The sequence below is a fragment of the Zingiber officinale genome, chromosome 7B (genome assembly GCF_018446385.1).
Source record: "Zingiber officinale cultivar Zhangliang chromosome 7B, Zo_v1.1, whole genome shotgun sequence".
Classification (NCBI taxonomy): Eukaryota; Viridiplantae; Streptophyta; class Magnoliopsida; order Zingiberales; family Zingiberaceae; genus Zingiber; species Zingiber officinale.
In genome coordinates, this window is record NC_055999.1 from 114,915,968 (window position 1) to 114,933,685 (window position 17,718).

Sequence of the window (17,718 nt, forward strand, 5' to 3'; positions counted from 1 at the left end):
CGCTGGCTAAGAAGATCCTGCTGGCCGGATACTTCTGGCCGACCTTACAAGCAGACGCCGCACGGACCGTAGCGACGTGCCTTTCTTGTCAAAGGTATCATAATTTCTCTCACCGACCGGCGGAAGAAATGAAGGCCGCTATTGTCTCTTGCCCGTTCGACCAATGGGGAATGAATATTGTGGGTCCGTTTCCTATGGCAACCGGACAGAGGAAATTTTTATTGGTGGCGGTTGATTATTTTTCCAAGTGGGTGGAGGCAGAGCCGCTAGCCAAGATCACCGAGCAGATGGTCAAGAAATTTATTTGGCAGAACATCATCTGTCGGTTCGGCATCCCCCGTCGACTTATCTCTGATAATGGGCGGCAATTCACAGGAAAGTTGCTCGAAGATTGGTGCAAAAGCTATGGCATCGAGCAACACTTCACGTCCGTGGCATATCCCCAAAGCAATGGTCAAGCCGAAGTAGCCAATCGGGAAATTCTTCGTATTTTGCGCGCTCGGCTCGATCATATGGGAGGAAGCTGGGTGGATGAGGTGTCAGGCGTCTTATGGGCCATCCGAACGACCTCGAAGGAAGGAACTGGCGTCACGCCATTCCATTTAGTGTATGGCGGCGAAGCGATTATTCCTGTCGAAGTTGGAGTTGAGTCCGCTCGGATCCAAAATTATGATGAGGACAATGCCGAGCGAAGGAACATGGAGCTGGATTTGGTCGAGGAAGAAAGAGCCAAGGCATCCGTCCGGCTGATGGCATATCGTCAAAGAATGAAGCAGAATTACAACCGGCGCGTGATCCCCAGATCATTCCAGGTTGGCGATCTTGTCTGGAAAAAAGTAAAGCCGGTCGGCGACGTCGGCAAGCTGGAAGCTCCCTGGTCGGGCCCCTTCAAGGTCATCGAAAAGCTCCGCTCGGGTGCCTACTATCTGGAAGATGAAAACGGGCGGCAACTAGAGAGGCCGTGGAGCGCGAACCACCTCCAGCCTTATCGGGCGGGGTGAAAGGTGCACCAATTTAAATCATCCTGTATACTTTTTTCAGCTGTATACTTGAAATGCAGAAATGAAAAATCGCAAGACTAAAGCAAGTATAAGGCATCGTCAGCAAAAACGAAGGCCCCGGACCGCTCGGACCGGAGGTATATTATGCAAGCCAAAGGCTCGATGCCGAAACCCCTGCGCCGTTCGGCCATGCAGACATCGTCCAAATTAGGCTTAAAAGCCCGTCGAGCTCCGACGTTAAAAATCGAGAGACGAGCCGACGTCTATAAATCCTCCGAGCGGAAGACCGTCGAGCTCCAACGTTAAAACTCGAGAGACGAGCCGGCGTCTGTAAATCCTCCGAGCGGAAGACCATCGAGCTCCGACGTTAAAAATCGAGAGACGAGCCGGCGTTTGTAAATCCTCCGAGCGGAAGACCGTCGAGTTCCGACGTTAAAAATCGAGAGACGAGTCGGCGTCTGTAAATCCTCCGAGCGGAAGACCGTCGAGCTCCGACGTTAAAAATTGAGAGACTAGCCGGCGTCTATAAATCCTCCGAGCGGAAGACCGTCGAGCTCCGACGTTAAAAATCGAGAGACGAGCCGGCGTCTATAAATCCTCCGAGCGGAAGACCGTCGAGCTCCGACGTTAAAAATCGAGAGACGAGCCAGCGTCTATAAATCCTCCGAGCGGAAGACCGTCGAGCTCCGACGTTAAAAATCGAGAGACGAGTCGGCGTCTATAAATCCTCCGAGCCGAAGACCGTCGAGCTCCGACGTTAAAAATCGAGAGACGAGCCGGCGTCTGTAAATCCTCCAAGCGGAAGACCGTCGAGCTCCGACGTTAAAAATCGAGAGATGAGCCGGCGTCTATAAACCTTCAGACCGGAAGGTAGTCGAGCTCCGACGATAAGATTCGATGTTAAAAGACGGGCGACCGGAGCCTATAAGGCCGTCGGACGAATGTCTCTCTGGGTGGTCCTCGGTTAAAAGGGCCGAACTGTGATCGGGCCCGCCGTAAAGGCGAGAATGAAGACATCGTATGACTGAGCAGCTCCTCTATAAAATGTACTTGGATGCGAGAAACTTAAGATCAAGGCAAAAATTAAAATTTGGATGCTGGTCGAACAAACAAATAGCGAAAAGAGACATTTCATTCACGCCGAACGGCGGATAGACAAAATTTATAATACTTGCCCTGAGCGGCAATCATACAGAAGATGGTAGATACTTGAAAGAAACCTCACAGACCCTCATTCACAGTCATCGAAGTTAAAAAGAGAGTCGGGGATGGAGCCCATCATGTTTGCTAGATCTTCGGGGGGGGACGGACAACTCGGCGGGTATGTGGCCCTTGGTCTTCATGTAGTCCACCGCCACTTTGATCGCTTCTTCAAAGGTTAAGGACAGCTTATCGCTGAACTTTTCGCCAAAATCATCCGAGCGGACGTATGCTTTGCACGCTTCCGCCGCCCGGCCAGGTTCCCCATCTTGATACTCTTTAAGAGTAGCCTTGGAAGCGTCAAGGGCATCTTGAAGGTCCTTCAAAGCCCCCTCTGCTTTAGCCTGGTCGGCGGAGCGGCCCACCCATTCGGCAGTCAGCGAGGCGTCCAACTCCTTAACGTGTTGCTCTAGTCCCCGGTTCTCCACCTTCATCAGATCCATGTCATCGATGGCTTTAAGCTTCCGGGTGGTCGCGGTCTTTATTTCTTTGTCCCGCTGCTTGACCAAGGCTTCGAGGCGGGCCACTTCGCTCGTCAAGCCGGAGGACTTACCCCGTTCGGCTTCCAGCAACCTTTTGGCCTTCTCCAGAGCGGCCGTCGATTGTCTGCTGTCCCCCGCGGCCTTGAGCTTCTTCAGCTCGTCCTCCAGTTCGGCTAGGCGATCGCTGATGGCAATCTGCTCCACTCAGTTCTGCAAACGGATATGAGCAAGTTAGAAGCTCGATCCAAAATAACCAACAAAGCAAAACAACATACCCCGGTCGCTTGTTGTAGATTGCTGTCGCCGAGCTGACCAGGAGTCATCATGGCGACTCGGAGACGAGCATCCTCCCAAGCTTTGGCGAGAGGGACCCGTGAGTGTGATTTGCTGCTCGGGGACCACCGGCCGATCAGCGCCCGCCATGTATTCTTCCGAAGGGAGACGCAGGACGGTTTTTATCAACTTTGGGCCGCTCGGATCACCTGTAGACGCAGCGGCCTTACCGGACGGTCGCCCAACCGCCTAAGACGCAGCAGTGTTCGGGGAGGACTGGAGGGCGGCACCTCGGAGGTAGCCCTTGGAGAGCCGTGCGGCGTGGGGTACTCACCGTCCCGGATAGCATTGAAGCTTCTGCGCCCCGCTCGGGCTGCGGTTCATCAGATGTTGGTTGAGATGCTGGCTCCGGACGTCTTTGCTTCCGAGTAGCCAAGGGAACGTCGTCAGCCGAACGACCCTCTATCGCGGCTTGAGTAGAGGGCTCTAGATCGCCCGCAGCCTCGCCGAGAGAGGCAGGAGCGTCTACGGCTTCGGGGACACCCTGAGTCCCCTCATCATCTCCATCGGCCGGATCAGCTGAGGCCAAGTTCCGTTCGGCGACCTCCTTATTCTTGGCCGCCACTATCTCAGCGGCTCTCAATTTTAGCCGATCGGTAGCCTTGGCGCGCCACATGACTTTAGCTGCAGAAGCAAAGAATAAATCAGTTAAAACAAAAGAAACGGGAAGATAAGAGAACTTACTCATGCTGCAAGGCAGATCGGCTGGGATGGAAGACAAGCCGAATAGATACATTACTCCCGGAAGGAGCAGCTTGTCGATATGATATCGTTGGCCGACCAGCCGGTCGGCTGCATGAAGGTAGGCCGGATCACCCCTGAACTTGCCGAGCTCCGGTTGCGCTGGCATCGTCGTTTGCCATTTGATACGAAAGGCCGGTGGCTCGGGGAAACACACATAGAAAAAGTGCTCCTTCCAATGTTTGTTGGAGCTCGGCGTGTTATTAAAAAGGACGAAACCTATCCTAGATTGGAAAACAAAAGTACCCCATTCGGCTTGCTTGGGGTAGTAGAAGTAATGGAAAACCTTGGGGTCTAGGGGAATGCCGTTCAGTTTGAAGAGAATTATCACCCCGCTCAGCAGCCTTATGGAATTCGGAACTAGTTGGCCGAGCGGGATGCGAAAGTAGTTGCAAACTTGTAAGAAAAACTTAGGGGGTGGAAAGCGTAGCCCGGCCAAAAATTGGTCTCGGAAGAAAAGAACGGTGCCGGGCGACGGTTCATGGGGCCGATCGGCCGGTGTGGCTAATACTATGTGGTGGTCGGAAGGGATGTCGTAAGTCCGAGCGAGACACAGCACGTCCTCCTCGTCAAACCGGCTCTCCGTGGTCGTGTACCAGAGACCAGGAGCGCCGCCGGTCGACTGCGAGGTGCTGGTCATGGGCGAAAGACAAAAGAATGCGGGACCAAAAGGACAGGTTCGAACAAGGAATAAAGGGAAACCGACTAAATGAAACGACTAACAGAAAGAAGAAAACGTAGGGAGCGAGGAAAAGGGTCTTACGAGCAAAAGGGATGATCGACTGGGGCCTGGAGGTTACCGGAGAGTTGAGGGGCAAGGTCGACAGAGAAGAAAAAGAGCAGAGGGGCGCTGGAGCAACAATGCGGCGAGAAAGGAGTCGCGGGCTTTATATCGCCGCCCGCGAGCAGCCTCCACCGTCCGATCCAGGTCGTGAAGAACGAGGCCATCATCCAGCCGTTCATCTCAAACGGCGGCTGTCCCATCGGAGGTAACGCCACCGCCATACGCTGACAAGAGCGAGAGCACCACGTGTCAGCAGGATACAAGTCACATTTAATGAGCGCCCCCTTACCGCGCGCAGCGCACGTGATTGGCAGTAGGGGAGAGGATTCGGCAGGGATTCCGAGGGAATACAAGGCACGGGCCAGACGCCGCCGAACGGATGAGCATCCTCAGCCTGGCCGAGTGGATTAATGTAGCGGTCGTTACTCTGTTAGATCGGCAGTCCAGTCAGTCGGACTCCGCCTCCTTCGACTAGACTTGAGGGGGATGCAAGTGATCTGGCAGTTAGAACGGGGGATCCCCATGTTGAGGGGTCAACGCCACGGGGAAGTCAAAGGGCCAGGTGGTCCATCGGAGAAGGAATGGCCGACCGGACTCATGAGAAAAGGGCAGACCGATCGGTCGATCGGAGAGGGATGGGCCGACCTTCCGACCGGCCGACCGATGAACAGCCGATAGCAAAAGGCGCCCTGACAAGGGTCGGGGTTCCGGCGCTCGATTGAACAGTAACGAAGGGCCGAGCGGAAGTCATGCTCGGTCGAAGACATAATGTAACATGCTGCTAGCAGTCCCTACATAACACCTTACCGAAGATCTCCCCAGCATACCGATGCAGAAGGAAGGCCGGACGTGATGTGAGTGACGTCCGGCCGGACGTAAGATGAGTGCCGGCCGGACGGACACCCCGTCCAGCCGGCCGGCCGGACGTCCCAGCATGGGATAGGGAGAGAAGGACAAGGAATATCTTATGACAAATGTCAAGTCCTAGGACTAGGCCATACTCCAAGCCTAGCGACGAGGTGTTCTGCTGTCCCATCGAAGACGTGTCTGGACTGTAGCAGTATGGTGTCAGGTAAGCTTTCTGACAAACACATACCGAGGTATGGGCTAGGGACACGTGTTTGTCTTGGTAGGCGTGCGTGAGCTCTTTCACCGCTCTATATAAGGAGCCTTATACTTCCCTGGAGGTACGCATTCTGATATTTTGGGAGCCACTTCTTCACTGTTCGCTTGCCTGACTTGAGCGTCGAAGGGTTGCCGCCGGGAACCCCTTCCCGGCCCGACTTTGGTGCAGGATTCGCCGGAGTTTCGTGCTACCAGACAGAGACCTACGTCATCGACTAGGAGAGCGCCACGTGCCCGGCGTCCGTTGATTCAGCATTCGGACAGGATCACGCGCTATGTGTGGAATGGTGATTCTTGGTCGCCTGTATTAAATCCTTTTGACTTCACAGCTTTTCTACCATTTCTATTTCCTCAAACGCTCAGAATCGGATGTCTTCATGGTGTAATCCCGGATCGAGTACAAGTTCTTCGAGGGAATGTCTTCTTCCAATAAGGGTTGGAAGTCTCAATTCTTCTATGTCTAGTTATCTAAGTTTGTGTCTTGGCCTGTTGAATGATGTCACATTCTTCCAACTCCCTCCGAGCTAAGTGATCATCAACATCGACTAGACCGCCTCACGGCTTCTGAAAAATTAGAGGGAGTACAACTTCGGCTTTCCTCTTTGCTGCGAGAGAGTGTGTTGCACACTTTCGAGCTAAGTTCTATCCAGACGCCTTTGGGCGCTTCTTTTGGTAAGATCCAATGTCTCCCGTTTCAGGTCTTCGCTAACTGAGGTATCTTCTATTTGCTTGCAAAAGTCATCGTGTTTCGCGCTTTCGCCCTCAACTCCTCTGCAATGCCTAGCGAGATTATGAGGAAACGGGGCAGAGAAATCATGTCTGGCCAAGAAGTTCCCCCGACCAGCGTATCAACAGGGGCCTCATCTCACCAATCAGGAGTCCTGAGGCCCCCGAAGATGAGTTGCTCCCGATAGAGGTTCCAATCGACGAGCATACCTCCTCTCCAACTCCCGAGCAGCGCTTGCGCCTTCAACAATTTATCAAGTTAAACTGTTATCACTATTTAGACTAGTTCTAATTACTCATCCGGGTAAGTTATTGATTTTAGAGGTGTTAACTAGTTTGGAGCCTCCCCTGAATTATTGGTCTTGAGTTTTAAGTTTTGGATTTGTGTCGATTTGTTTTAAAGTTATGATAGACTTGGTTATAGTTTTGGTTTGATTTAATTTTATTTATTTTAGGTTTATGTCGATTTGTTTCATAGTTATAATATACTTTGTTGCAGTTTGAGTTTAGGTTAATTTTGTTTTTATTTAATTTAGTTTTATTTGATTTAATTTTATTCTTTTGGTTTAAAGTTTTGATTTTCGGGATTGAGAGTGAGTTATTGATTTGTTTTCATTTATGTAGTGAATGTTATTTTTTGGTATATAATATTGGTTGAGTCCTACTTGCGTGGTTAGACACACTTTCGGAACTTAAGCCTTAGTTTGATTTTTATTTTGAGTGACTAGAGATATAGATGTTTTATTAGTTGAGTTAGACTCGTATCCGAGTCCAGACATATTATACACAACTCTTTATGATCCAAGTATCATATCTAGGTACTTGGATCAAGTTGTGAATTTTTCTAGTAGTTGTTTTAGTTCAACTACTTTTCCTTTCAAGCTAAAATTTTCTTCATCAAGTTTTGCAATTTGAGTTGAAGTTTAACTTGAATTGGCTCAGTCATTGAAATTAATTTTAATTATTCATTAAGTGTTTTATTTTCTTTAGTTAGTTCATTTATTTGATAGAGATAGACTAAACCAATATTTAATTGACATCGTCGGAAGGTGTCATGTCAGTATAATAGTTAGATAGAGATGGAGTCTATAAAAGGGACTAAAGCTCGAAGAGCCAAATATAATACACTTGAATACATTGAGTGTTGTTACTCTTTTATGATCTACTTTTGTACTTAACCATTGTAAGAGTTTTCTCCGCCTCTAGGACGTTTCCATAGAAAGAGAAGATAGTGGACATATTTGCATAGTTCTTAAACTGGCAATCTGTGGATTGTAAACCATGAAAATCATCGAGTTTCTTCCGTCTTTTATGTTGTATTTATTTTGTTAATGTGTGTGTATTTATTTTGTTAATGTGTGTGTCTTTACTAAGTCATTCAGAAGAAAAATCAAAGTTTAATTGCAGGTCGTTATTCACCCTTCCCCTTTAACAATCCTAACCACTTCCACAATACCAATATTTTGAGGAAGAAGAGAGTAAAACAACTCGAGCATGAGGAAGGACTCCAGCAATTTCTATCCATATAAGTAAAGAATAGCTCTAAAGGCAATCCAAATGTTATTATGGTGGAAGAAATAAGTTTGTTTTTAATCTTGGTTTTAAACTCACCTAGCGTACGGTGGATTGCTTTAATAAGTTGATTCAAAAATCAAACCAAGTAGTCCACTCGATTCACTTGAAAAAAATTGTTTTTCTTTAGATTTTGGATCCCTTAATAGGTATTGGTTAAGTGTAATTTCAAATGGACTAAAAATACAAATGTGTGACTTTTGTTGAGGTGGAAATGATAAGGTCATTATTTCATCCTGTTGAAAGAAGCGGTGAACCACTGGCCTGACCTAATCATAAACATGTGCAACCTAAAATGGGTATCGACACATGGTGAAAATAAATATTTCATCACTTTTATTAATGATAACATAAAATATTATTATGTATATCTTCTCAAGAGTAAAGATATGCTATAGAAAAATTTATTCTCTATAAAAATAAGGTTAAAAATTATCTTAATGCAATGCAAAGTGACCGAGATGATAAATATATAGCATCATTTATTGAGTTTTGTATTGAACATGTGATCAAATATGAAACAACAACTCTCTATACTCTTCAGCAAAACGGTATTATTGAGAGAAAATTCATAATCTGAAAGAGATAATGAATACTCTTCTATTGAGCTTTTGATTGTCAAAGTACATATGGGAGAAGTTGTATTAACAACTAATTTCTTTTTAAATTTAAGGTACCATGAAAAAAATAGATAAAAATCTTTATGAGTTACAGAAGTCATCCCACAAATATTTAATCTGAAGAGAATAAAAATAAGATCAAAGACTGTTGATTGCATATTTATATGATGTGCTCATAACAATAGTGTTTATTGATTTCTTAGGTATATATGAGTCTCAAATATCGGAGATACACAAGAACTTGATAATTGAATCAAGAAATGTCTCATTTTTCAAATATGTGTTTTCTTATAAGACTCGAGAGGAAGATTCTCAAAACTGACATTTGAACCACAAGAAGAAGATGATGATGATAAAGAATCCGTTGATGTTAAACTCAGACGAAGTAAAAGAGTTCAAGTGAAAAAAAATTCAAATGGATTTTCTCACTTTCATATTGGAAAATGAATCCTAAAATTACTCAAAAGTTATATAAACTCTTCTGAGATACCTCAATAAAAAGAGATAATTATATTTGAGATTGATTCAATCTTCTAAAACCATACTTGGAAACTTATGAATCTTCCTCCAGGAAGTAAATCATAAGTTTGCAAGTAGATTTTCAAAACAAAAATAAAATTAAATAACATGATTAATAAGTACAAGGCTAGATTGATAGTTAAAAGTTACTAACAACGTGAAGACCTTGATTCTTTTTGTCGGTATTTACCCACGTTGGAACATATTAATATGTAAAGGTGGATCATGGGATCATTGTCTATTATCTATAACCTCTTCATCCCCATAAAGGGATTTAGGTGGAAAAGTGCAGAAGGGAGATTGCCAGAGGTTGTTGTAGATTGCTTATGGAAGGAGTCGATTGTTTATAGTCGCAAATCACTAGGACGTTCTGAAATCTTCTGGTCTACTAGATCTTTGTTGATGCAACTTCATGCTTTATCTTCTTTGACAACAACTCTGGATGACTCAATGACCTCCTGTCGCTCGAAGATTCTTTTCAGTCGCCTAGAAGATGTTGATGTGGCCATTCTGATCCGCTTCGACAACATGTCTGGATGACTCAGTAGTGGCTTCATTTTGCCTGGAAGTGTTGGAGATCGGCGACGTTGCAAATGATTTGCAACGTTTACGTTGAGTAGATGATTGATTCATCTTCCTCAACGTATGCTGCAATAAAATGAGCCATCAAAGCATCGGTTGCAAACCGATGCTTTCATATGATAAATAGGCGTCCAAGAAATCTCGAGGAGGGGGTGAGGTGATATTGAGTGAGCAAAGAGAAGAGCATTTGTGAGCAACAGAGGTTTAATTGGTTTGTGGATCTTGAGAAGAGTTTTTCGAATCAGTTTGGTGATCACTCTTCCGACGGCAAACACTTAAAGACCGGTGACCAAGTTCTTCTCGGGAGATCACTGTAAGTTGTTGCCGGTTTTATTCCGTATTTGTTTCATGCTATCAAATATACAACAGGAAGATGGACAACCTTTAGTCTTGACCATTTGTTGATCTTGCTTTCTTCAATCGCTCGAACACTTGATCACCCAGACCTATAGTTTCGGTCACCTTGAGTAGTCTTCCTTCCGATTTTCCATTCGTCGGATGCACCAAGTCATTCCGACTCACTCCCCGTGCGTCATTCTCGATCCACCGAACTAGGCTTCCATAGGTCCAATATGGTCGGTGAGGTGGGCCTGCATTTAGGTGTACATCATGCAAGGAATAACACAAGTAAATTTCTTCGTTTCTTGGTAATTATGCAATAAATGTTGTCTTAGATTTGTTATAATGTGCTTCCATAATCAGGCAAAGTTTTGCGAGGGTCAGAGAGGTGGACGATCATCTACATGAAGGGTATAGCATCCGGGCAGCAAATCGTAGTAAAGTAATGAGGCTAAGAAGATGTGTCTCCCTCTTGGAAGGGGATCTACAAGGCACCATGGCTCAAGGAGAGGAAGAAAGGGCTTTGGGTCGAAGGGGAGAAGACCCGAGTAAACAGGAGTGTGATCAACGGATGTTGAATTGGAGGTCGTGCGGGAGAGGGAGCAATCCACTTTGGATGAGGTATCCCTTATTTTAACCCGAGTAACAATAGTGAGGAGAAGGCGAAGAAGGTGAAGGCTGAGAGAATGGAGAAGCTAACCAACCTTTCACTTTGGGAGGTAGGACATGCCCAAATGACTGTTGATTTGGAGGCTGCCCTTGCTCATGAACAAAATGGGAAGCAAAAAATATTGGATGATCCAGCCTTCATTGATCAGCTTGCAGATTGAATCATTTTCTTCTTAAAATTTGGCTTTAATGGTTGCACGATGGTTCAAGGAGGCAAGTTATCCTCCGAACGACGTAGCCCCAGTCCTCCACTCAAGTCAGATCACCGGCAACAAGAGAGTGAAGAGAAAGAAGTGGTGAAACTGTAGCTACAGTAAAGAAGTGAGCATATCTCCGTCGGAGTCTGAGGGTCCTTATATAGGGCTCCCGGGGGGGTGCGTGCAGGCTTCCCGAGGTGTGCACGTTTCTCAAAGCATACTTGGAAAGGACGTGTCAGAAAAGCATGCCTGGCACCATACCTCAACCGCCTAAGCATATCCCTGACATGACAGTGGAAACTTTCACCGTACGATTCTCTGTCTGACCATGCCGCCAGTCATGCCGCTTGTCAGTGACACTGGTCCCTAGGGAGATATTCCCAACTTCTCCCCTTGTCTGTTACTGGGTCGAGCAGGAGAGTCACTCGGCCTGCCCTCCTGGGCCCGGGCGGAAGAACTGTTCGGCCGACTGCCGCTGTCCGGATGCTGCTATCTCCGGGGCCGAGCGGGAGGGCCGCTGGGTCACTGCTCCACTACCTTGGCCCCTGCCACCAAGCGAGGGGCTGCCTCCGAGCTGCTAGCTCCGGGCTTTGGTGGGAGTTCAAGCGGGATGTCCGCTCGACACATGCTTCGTTAATACGGAGTTTCCTGAGCGTCGGAAGCTCGGTGTGTGGCCGAGCTGTGCTATTATTCGATCAGACGTTAGGACGTCCTTCATCAGACCGACCGAACGGGCCGTGATATGGGGGCGTTGATCACCTTGACTTTGACCTCCACAATGTCCTTGACCACTGTCCGGGCGGCCCCCCTTTACCACCAAATCACATGCCTCCCCTCAAGTATAGTCGAAGGAGGCTGCAAGTCTGACTGACTGAACTGTCTGGCGATTTGATAGTCGATCGGCCACGATGCTAATGACATTCTGATCGGCTTATCCGAAGGTGCTGACCGGCCTTGCTACTACTCCTTGACGCCGACCGGTGCTCCGCATATCTGTACTTGGCGAATTCACCATTTCCTCCCCTAGTCCGAGGGCGATCAATACTGACGTCCCCCGGATCTCCTCGTGATTCGTGCATATCATTGTCATTAAAGCCGATCACGCGACCACGCCCCCGTAATGGCTCTCATTAAATGTTGTCTCGGAAACGAGCGCCACATGGCGCTGCAGCTGCCACCACACGATTGAAGTGCCAGAGCTGATGTGACGTGTGGCGGTTCAAATTCAACGGCAGGATCCGTGCTTTGGATTCCGTGACCTAGATTGGATGGCTCCGGTCGGCCGAGCCCAATCTTTATAAAGTCGCAGTGCTGGCTTCTGTTCGATTGCTGTTTTTCTTCATGCGCTCCGGGGATTCTGCTCGTCCAGTGCTCCGACGATTCTGTTCGTTTCTAGAGCTCCGGCGAACCTCGTCTTTTTCCTTCAACGATATTTCTCTGTAAGCTTTTCAATCTTTCGCCACCCTTGTGACTACTCGGTTCCTTTCATTTGTGTCGTTTTCCCACTTCTGTTTTGGTGCTTTTCCGTCCTCTTTGTCGCCTTGTTTTTCAGCGATGGCTAGTTCCTCGCAGCCATCGGACCTAGCTCCCCGCCCATGGTACACCACCATGGAGACCCAGTTTGATGCGGGTGACGCGGCGAACCTCATAAATTCCTTTGACCTCCCAGCTGACCACGAAATTGTTCTTGCATCATCGTCCGACCGGCCACATGCCCTGTCGAACGACACTGTATGTTTTTTCCGAGACCAATTTGTGGCCGATCTCCGATTCCCAATCCATCCCTTCATAACCGAAGTTTGCAACTATTTCCGTGTCCCCCTTCCATAGCTCATCTCCAATTCCTTTCGCCTTCTGTGTGGCGTGGTCGTGCTCTTCCGAGTGCACGACATCCCGCTAACTCCTCAGGCCTTCCACTTCTTTTATTATCCCAAGTAGTCCGAGCTGGGTACCTACCTCTTCCAGTCTCGAGTCGGGCTTGTCTTTTTTGATAAAATGTCAACTTCCAATAAACATTGGAAGGATTACTTTTTCTATCTGAGACTCCCCGAACGACCGTGCTTCCGGACCAAGTGGCAGGTCAGACTTCCACCGCCGACAGACCTGAAGAAGTATAAGAGCCGGCCAGAATATCTCCACGCGGCTAACATGCTGGCCGGCCAGAAATTTGACATCCACAAGCTGCTGCCGGAGGGTGTCATGTATATGTTCAGGTTGAGTCCAATACGAAGCTCCCGAGCAGTCTAGGTATGAAATTTCTCGGCCCTCTTCCCTTAAGTCTAACTGATTTTTTCCTTCTTTTGCAGTGGACATCATGATGCGCACTCGGGTGGGCAGTCTAATGAAGTTGAAGAATGCCGAGACAGAGGCGGCAGCGACAAAAGAGATGGCGAGCCTCAGTCTGACCCCGATCAGCTCTCATGAGGGTGAGAGCGAGGCGGCACAAACTGAGGGAGAAGGTGCTGCCGATCAGACTCCCCACATTGAGCCAACTATGGACCCGCTTCCTTCTGGGACGCAACTTGCCGCCCAGGATGAAGGTTCGGGGCCCTCTGGTGACGTTCCCCTCAGTCGTAAGAGACGCCACATGTGTTGGATCGAGACGCGCTAGAGGGGGGGTGAATAACGCTCGTGGCTAAAACGTTCGATTAACGTAAAACTTATCGGAGTTAAAACAACGCAGCGGAATAGTAAACAAATACACAGAAAGACAAGAGAATTTACTTCGTTCGGAGCCTGTGACGACTCCTACTCGAAGGCCCGCGATCCTTGATCGCTTTCCGTGGGCAACAACTATAAGCTCGACAAGAGTACAAGTATTACAGTTAAGTATAATGAAAAAGTACAGTTATACCGACGACAATATCGTGATCTGAAGATTTCGGAGCTCCGGGTCGTCGGTGTCTCGTAGCAGCACTTCGGGATCGTCTCGTGAGCAGCTTGTAGCAGAAATATCGCTTGGAAGTTGCGCTTATCGTGAGACCCCAATAAAGGGTGTTCAAAGGTGATTCTGAAGGAAGAGCGAGGCCTCGAGGCCAGCGGAGATGAGGCGGGCGTGGAGCATCCGGCCATGAGAGATGGCGCCGGAGGCGCCTCATGTTGCCATTGCGTCAAGAGCGCCTGAGTGAGGTCCAGCCTAGCATCCGAGGCGCCTCCAAGCTCCATGGAGGCGCCTTGGACACTGTTCATCCGAGGCTTTAAGTTGCTCCTTTGCACCTGCAAGATACGTTAGTCCCAAACACTACCCTGCAGCACAAAGTTAGCACATAATACAATAACTATTATAAATGAAGTATTTAACAGTCTCCGGACTGTCCGAGTCTGACTTCAGGTTTCCGCCCGGAAACCCTAGGTCGACCCGACGCCTACTGTTCCCTCTACGGGGAACGCGTCCTCACCTACTCCCCTCAGGAGAGATTACCTGATGCTAGTCCGGTCCTCCAGACCGACTGGACTTTCCGCCTAGGGTTACCACCTCCTAGGACCTAGGGTTACCGCCCCCTAGGGTTTTTCTCCACCTAGGGTTACCACCCCCTAGGACCCACCTAGGGTTACCACCCCCTAGGACCTAAGGTTGCCGCCCCTTAGGGTTTTCCTCCACCTAGGGTTACCGCCCCCTAGGACCTAAGGTTACCACCCCTTAGGATTTTCCTCCACCTAGGGTTACCGCCCCCTAGGACCTAAGGTTACCCCCCCTTAGGATTTTCCCCTGCCTAACCGCAGTTAGGACTTTCCTGAAACACTCATTCAACATATTAGATAACAGAGAATCTTAACTTTAAATCCCTTTGCCATTATCAAAACTGAGGTTCGATCGTCGGATGCTTACTGCACCAACAACATGACCACCCCGTCTCGCTCTGCCGCTTCGGTAGTGAGTTCCTCCGAGCGAGGAGGCACCTCCCCTCCAGCCGCTCACGAGATTGTGGAAGTTGTTTCCTCCAATCGGACCCCTTCGTTGGCCGATCTGCCACCGGACCCGATTGCGCCTCAGCCACTAGCGTCTCTTCCTCCAGCTCTGCGGAGGATTCTTCGATCCGACATCCTCCCTACTTCGGCCGGCCAATCCTCCAGCCCTTCGGCTTCCGCTCAATCTGCCTCGAGTGGTCATCGATCCGTGACGACGATCCTCCACCTTCCGATGGAGGAGTTCTTAGCAACGACTGACCAGCCGCAGACTCCGGAGCATCAGATTGTGGTCCGCAGTCCGCTCGCCAAGGTTTGGGAGGAGGCCAGAGCACGTGTCGCGACGATACCTCTCAGGCTGCTTGGCAACAACCATATGCAAATGGCCACCGATGTAAGTTCTTTTTTTTTTACCTTCATGATTTTACCTTCGTTCGACACTAACATCCTCTCGCTCGAATGCAGTACTGGGGTGGAGAGTGTGGTGATGTGCAACCGTCTGACACTTGTGGAGGAGGAGCTCAAGAAGCTTAAGATTTCTGGTGGAGTCTCTTCCTCCCAAGGGCCTTCGATCGCTGAGTTGCAGGCCGATCGGGCCAAGACTAACAAGCTCTTAGAGGATGCATGGAAGAAGTCCGCCGACCAGGCGATTATGCTGGGTCGGCTCGAGTCGAAGGTGAAGTCTTACGACCAGAAGATAGAGCTGGCCACTAATAGGAAGAACTGGGCCATATCCGACCTGGAGTTGAAGAACCAGGAGGCTCAGAATTTGACTCAAAAATTTAAGGAGCTTGAAGACCATCTGGTTGCCGAGCGGGATGGTTATTCGGCTGATGTGACTTCTTTGCAAGGGGAACTGAAGACCCTCGAGGATGCCCTCGAGAGCTCCCGAGCTGCCTTAAAGGCCTATCAAGAGGCTGAACCGAGCCGCTTCGCTGTTCTGAGGCAAGCATACATCCGGTCGGACCAGTTCATCGACAAGGTGGTTAAGCAGATCGTCCGGTCGTTTGAGTTGGCCATTGACGCGATGGTCGGCCAGCTGAAGACGAACGACCACCTCTCAACAACCCTGCCTGATAGCGCCGTTGACCGTGTCCAACCCCTCCAATCCATACCCGACGAAGCCTTTGAGCTTATTGAGTGAGGAGAGATTCTGTGGAGGAATTTTGAATGTTTGCCTGCCGTTCGGTAGTGCTTAGCTTATTATCAATGAAGTCTTTTTGTGGTTCTTCTCCACCTGTTTGCTTGTCTTTTCACTTGTATCTGACTGTATGGTCCCGAGCGAGCATCACGCTCGAATTTTGATTATTGCAAAATTCGTTATGGTCATTACCTCTTGAGCCTATGGTCGTCGCTCGACCTTGGGTTTTATAGTCGTCTCTCGACTCTTGGATTTATAGTCGCCGCTCGACTCTCGGGTTTATAATCGCCACTCGACTCTGGGGTTTATAGTCGCCACTCGATTCTTTGTTGAACACTCAGGTTTAAGGTCGTCACTCGACCGTCGGTGGAGACCTGGGTTTTACGTCGCCGCTTGACGATTTGATGAAGGCAGGCATTTAACGTCGCCGCTCGATCGTTGATGGAAACTTGGGTTTAACGTCGCCGCTTGACGATTTGATGAAGGCAGGCATTTAAGGTGATGACAGAGAAAGGCGATGATTTGATGAGAGCAGGGTTCGGGTGTTGTTGATCCCTGGAATGAGTATAGCCACGACAGAGAAAGGCGACGGTAACCCTCACCAAATCGGTGGCTGCGACGATGCAGTGCTGCCCAAAACTAAATCATGGCTCTTGATCAAGCAAGGGGCTGGCCTCCTCCCCCGTCGCGACCGCGACTAGTACTAGTGTCTGTGGAGATCAGTAGCGGCACGGAGAGGATCAGCCCATCGGGCAGCGTCGTGCTGGATCGGGAGAAAGGGGCGGTGGTGGCATTCACAATGACGCGTGAGAGGGCGATGTAGCAACCACTAAATGATGCCAGCCGACGGTTAGCACCGGCAAAAATTGGGGAAGAAAACGGTGCTCTGAAGTGGGGATCGCTGAAGAAGAGGGAAGGAGATGAGGGTCGGGTGAAATCGCAGAGAAGATGAGGAAAGGTTCGGCGAAATCGAGGAAGAATGAAAGAAAAAGGGATCAAGAATAATAACATAGGTTTCAATAACCTAACTTAGGTTTAAATAATTAAACCTTATAATAATAATGTCAATCAACTCTCACTTAAGAGTATTTCAAACAGGCTTTTCGGAGTCCAACCAATTCATCTCCTTAAAATACGTTATACGAGTTCCGAAAAACTCCCAGAAAATTTCTAAAATTTCCTAAAAAATTCAATAAGATTATTTGTCAAATAACCTTATTATTTAAATATTATTTAGGTATCGTATTTTACAACCCACCTGCCCGACCGGGATAAAGAAGGTCCGACCATATATCAGTACAGCTCGACTCCGTACCGAGCATCCTACGCTCAGAAGACCAAGCATCGACGAGGCCAGAGGTCGAGCGACCAACCCTCTCGGACTTGCGTAAAACCTCAGGCACGACCGAGCCCACCACGCTTAGACACAGTTCCCCTGTTCAACGGAACAAAGGAATCGGGACAGTGGAATGTAGGCCGAGCGACCAGCCCGCTCGGCTCGAGAATAGTTGGCGAGCGGACCCCCCCCCCCCCCGCTTGGCCCAGTAGCAGACAAAAGGAGGATCAGGCGATATCTTCTTGGGAAGCAGTGCCATCGACAGACGTCATGGTTGACAACATGGTCAGATAGAGGATCGTACGACGGATGCTTCCATTGTATTGTCAGAGATATGCTCGGGTCGTTAAGGTATGGTGTCAGTGACACTTTCCTGACACGTCTTTTCAAAGAAAGCTTTGAGCAGTGTGCATGTCTCGAGAAGCATGCACGCGCGCTCCCGGAG